We start from the raw sequence: 5,192 nt of genomic DNA, 5'->3' as shown, positions 1-5,192 counted from the left end.
CCACTCATCGCCACACTTTACCTGGAGCGAACCAACAACTGGGAGAGTGTGGGGGTGCAGTGCAAGGCCGAGGTGATCCGATACATCAGGAGAGGTGAGACAGAAGCAAAGAACACCTGGATGGAATAAATATGGAAATGGAATGTAACCCTTTTGCCACCCGGCTCGTTGTAGCAAGGGAGTGACTAGTTAGTATATACCCCTTCAAGCTCAAATAACATAAATTGGCAAAGGGACATTCCAATGTATAACAACTTTGTCTAGGGTTCAGTATGGTTCTCACCTTTAAAACACCAATTAGAGAGACCCCTGAAATGACATTAAATTAAATAACCAGAATATGTACATCCGTTACCTGTAACTTACGGATACATTTTCCAGAGACTGTTTCACAGTATATAAATGAAAAACACACACCAAATGCAATTTAACTTTGTGTATTAACTAAAAGAAACAAAACACAGGTTACAGTTTTATACAGTTCGAACAACAAATAATATTTCAACCCCACAGTCAACCTGAGTGCACTCTTAGGGTCTTATGCTAGCATGTGTTTGCGCGCGTTGGAGCTCGTGTTCATTCAAATCTAATGCAATAATCCTACCAGTGCGATGAAACTCCTCCTTACCAGCCCAAGAACACAGACCGTCCGCACCCGGAAACCCCACGGTCCTGTCGTCGTCCCACGCAGGCGAGTGTTGAGTCTCCGGCAGCAACACCGTCAGCCTCCCTATGGCTCTCGGCAGAGTAATCTCCACATATACTACAGCGCTAGCTTTAGCGTTAGCTCAGCTCAACCTTCTCAGCTTTGTCTTTTGACAACACAGTTCCACTCACTCCCTTGCAGCGTGGGTTTTTCCCGAACTCTTCTGCAGTCCGTCGGAGCAGGAACAGTTGTCCAGGTTTGTTGAGGATCGAATCTGAGCACTTTCCTTCTGTTTTGAATATTTCACAGACACACGCCCTCTGCGGCCATTGCCATACCTTGTCCCGTTCTCTTTCGCCCGCTTCGTGCATCATCTCCCTTCTTCTTCTTTTTTTCCGGTTGTCTTCTTTTGTGGTACACTCAAAACATTATGAAATAATTGAATATGAGATACAAACAATAAATTCCGCAACACCCATATAAAATGGTTATAACACTGTGCAACTGCATATTTTAACTCATTATAATAAACTATGAAATTACCTAATGATTTATCATGTGACGAAAACAAATACCTTAATGCATCACCATAAAGACAAAATACGCTCTGGTAAATAAAAGTAAACAATATTCTGATTCTGTGAATAATCAGATTACTACATTAGTATGAGTAAATTATTAGGTTTTGAGTGGGAAAAAATAAGTTTTTCCCTTTAGCTGCAAATGTTTTCGACTGCACTGGCCGCCATCTTATGCACCCCTCCTGATACTGTTCTACTGAATGGAGCCAGCAGCTGCAGCGCGTACAGCTATGGTAAGCCCAGAGGGTAGATCATGTCTCCTGCTGCATGGCTTAAAGCTAAACTTTGTCACACAGTATTCAAGTGGGTTTTTAACACTGTTTATGGTTGAAACGCTTTAATTTATATAGCTGGTAGTTAATTTGGCATCACATGATATTGTTCCTGATATCACCACAATCAAGAACAGACATAATTGTACAGTGCTTTGCTTGCTTTTGCTTCCACATGCATCTTAAAAGTGAATCCAGTGTCTAGATAGACACTCTGTATGTTAAACTTGAGAACTCAGAAACGTATGGATTGGAAAAGTAACTTGGTACTCCCAATTAACCTTGAGAATACCATACATTTTGTTCTGTTAGAATTTAAAACAAGCTTATGTTTAATAGGAGAGCTCTGTAAGCATGTTATAAAACTCAACTGGCCAGATTAAGAGAATTACCTGTGGTATCAAGGATAGTCAACAAAAAATATGCATTATAACCTGGAATGGCAAAAAGACATACAGTCATAAAACAATTTATTCAGTAGCCAAAATAACAGTACTGATGTCCTGCCTGACCTCACTCTGCTGTGCCACTGTGGAACTTGAATAAAAAGCACCTCTACCAAATGTTGCCAAATTTCTTTCTCCCTGCAGGAACCATAAGGAGAACTTGAGTATTGGTTGTCCTGTTAGTGGTCATGGAAAATATACTGATCATGTCTCCAAATTCTTTCCCCTAAAAGGGAAAAATGTCAAGCAAATCATTTCAATTATCAGCACGCTTGTGGATTTGCACTAAAAAGAGCAGCATCTACAAAGAGGCTATGAGTTTCTTCAACATGGAGGGTGGTCCTTAACCAGTGCTGGTCGTTTAACTCACGCTCATTGGCAGCCATGTTTTAATCCACCAGCAAAGGGCAGTTCCTTCAAAACAGATGAAAGACAAAAAATGCAGGAGTGTTTAAAATTTCATGTCACATTTATAGTCTTAGGCCCTTTCTTTCATGTATTAATAAGTGCAGGGAACATCTGAGCTGAGACATTATGGACTGAAATCTGCCTAAATATGAATAAGTCAGCTTGTGTTAATGTGATTTGGATCTTTGCGTTTCATCTTTCTAAGTGTCAGAGCAAGAGCGAGGGAGTCATTATAGGATACTGGGTGATGAGACCCTTGTTATTTCAAACAAAGCTCTTCTGTGGTTTCTGTTATGGGAGTTCCCAACATTCAGATTTGTTGCATTTCTGTTGATTACCTTCTTTTGTGCAGGGCAGAACGGCAGAACACAAATTCTTTATTTTACAGTATATAGTCTTCATTTAAAGAGGAAGGTTTGTGCTGAATATGCAAAATTGTTTTCAGAGACTGTCCTCCTTTAAAAAAATAAAACAACACTAAGAAAGCATGTTATAATCTTTTGATACATTTTATTGCGATGCAACCTCTAGGAGCCATAGTATTTATAACAGGAGCAAAAGTAAAGGTCAGGTTTTATTGTATATACAGTAAAAAAGTCCACATGGAAAAGAGGCTGAGGTGAATGAATGTGTCAACAAACATGAGACTTTGACATGGGAGACTGCTGTTTCTTTAATTTCGAACTGATAGTTGTTTTTTTTATCAGCACTGGTTCATAACCTTAACTAATCTTTATTATTGTAACCTTGATCATACAAGTCCTCTAACCTTAATAAAGTATGTTTTTAAGAGAAACCTTCCTCTAAACCTAACCAAACCATGGCCCTTGCCTTACAGTAACCACATTTATTATTGTGATATTCCAGCATGCTACCATTTTATTAACAACCAAATCATACCAGAGGGTATGGACAAATGACCTGCATGGTTGATTAGTTTCACTAGCAGGGATCTGCCCTCACTAAGTATGAATATAACTATAAGGATGATTGAATGACCTACAAGTATATGGAATGCATGTGAATACTTGGTTGCTTATGCATTGGATGGTTTTGGGGAAGGTTAAGGAGGTCAGTGCCACTCCATGACACTGGCAGACCCCCAGATAGAAGAATAGAAGGAAAAAAGTTAAGAATATATCAAAATGCAGGGGGATAACAAAAAGCAGAAGTATGAAGTTTGAGTGGGTTAAATAGTGTGACAATGTAAGAGGTATAATTCAGGTCAGGTCCTGCTCCCAAACTTCAGATAATTACATTATCTCCATTTCACTAGCAGGGACATGCACTCACTGAGTATGAATGTATAGTATAAGGACTGAATGAATGAATGAACTATAAGGATACTGAATGCTTGTGTATAACTGGTTGCTTGTATGTTTGATAGCTTTGGGGAAGGTTGAGGAGGTCTGTGCCACTCTCAGGCACTGGTAGACCCCCAAAACCTTCTAACAGATAAGTGCAGACTGACTGGTTAAGTGTCTCGAGGTTGAGATCATATCTATAGAAGATAAGCCTGCTATGTCCAGCAGCTGTGGTGTTGGTAAGTTAGTCAGGGATTTCTTTTGGGGAAGCTGTAGTGGAAGCTTCAATACAGGATTAGTGGCCTGAGAAAGATCAGGGGTGATACCAGAAAGAAGTTATGATTTGTCAAATAATTTCATACCCCACATGCCCCCAAAACCAAGTGCCAAAAAGGGTGGGTAGGGAGGGGCTACAGGTAACCCAGTACCTGAGGCTGAATGGATAGGGAGGAGCCTGGTGCCTGTAAAGGATAGGAAAGGACCAGATAACCTGGCAACTGCTGAAAAAGCAAGAGGTGGCAGCCTGGCCTCTGAAGGTAGGACGGCAGAGGAAAAGAAAAGGTCCAGCCTAGGGCTCTGAACAAGAGACTGAAGAGGCACCAGTAGAGGAGGAGAAGCAACACCTGACAGGAGAACTAGTGACCTCCGTTGGAGGACTGGCATCAGGGGGCTCAGTGTCAACTGGAGGTTGCCCTGCTACCCATCTGGGCATCGGCCCTTGAGGGAAGCCAATAGGAGCTGAAAGACCATGGCTTTAGTGGCTGTGTATTGGAAAGCAATATTCCTGGCCCACAATTCTCATGCAGGTTGACCATAGTTCAGTCCAAGATGTAAGTCTGAGTTCATGTCAGTGGTGAGTGGAAAGAGGCTTGACCTAACCGAATCAGGAAGAAACCAGTGTTCTCAAGCAACCTGCAGTGGCCTCAGCTGGTGGGGCCGCACCTACCCTTTTGGGTAATTACATTATCTCCATTTGTTAGTAACAACATACACTATGAGTCCTAACATAACATGATATGTTAATTGATATGTAAAGTATTTTACAATTTAGCCTTTTAAAAATGAAAATTTGCCATCCCAGCAAGCCTTTGGCCCATGGCTCTTAAGCTGGTCAGCTCCTGTTTGGCTTTTTATATTTTATGTTCTCAGTTGTAAAATTCCCTCACACAGTTTTTTGTTTTGAGATACTTTTATAAAAGTAAGATCAACAAAGCCAGTGCAAGTTGGGCAGAGATTTTCTGTTTCACCCTACCTTGATTGCAACCTTGACTGAGGATTGGTCAATGGGAAATAAAACTCATTGTGGGGATGGTGGGTGGAAGATTTTTGGGTGGTGTGTGTTGGTATAGTGTTGTCAGACTGCCCCAAAAGTGCCTGGAGCACCCCGGCCCAATTGCAGCTTACCCCATCTCTGCGATACCCCCACCAGGTCCCAGAGGGAGGTTTCTGCTGGTGGAAATCAGTGAAGATGGAGCTTTCAGGGGACACAGTGCGAACTGCAGAACTCCTGTGGTTTTAAATAGAGGGAGTGCCCC

General features: G+C 41.5%; 1 long non-coding RNA gene across 1 annotated transcript in view; it reads right to left on the bottom strand.

Moving 5' to 3' along the window:
• The window catches only part of LOC109959692 (uncharacterized), a 39,872-nt gene extending 38,855 nt beyond the window's left edge, over window positions 1-1,017 (bottom strand). Inside the window, exon 1 of the long non-coding RNA XR_002274872.1 lies at window positions 629-1,017. This is a non-coding gene — a long non-coding RNA (uncharacterized LOC109959692). The remainder of the gene's footprint in view (window positions 1-628) is intronic.
• Between the last annotated feature and the right edge of the window lie 4,175 nt (window positions 1,018-5,192).

This window comes from Monopterus albus, unplaced genomic scaffold (assembly GCF_001952655.1).
Source record: "Monopterus albus unplaced genomic scaffold, M_albus_1.0 scaffold40.1, whole genome shotgun sequence".
In the NCBI taxonomy this organism is placed as follows: Eukaryota; Metazoa; Chordata; class Actinopteri; order Synbranchiformes; family Synbranchidae; genus Monopterus; species Monopterus albus.
This window is presented reverse-complemented; position numbering and strand designations above follow the sequence as displayed.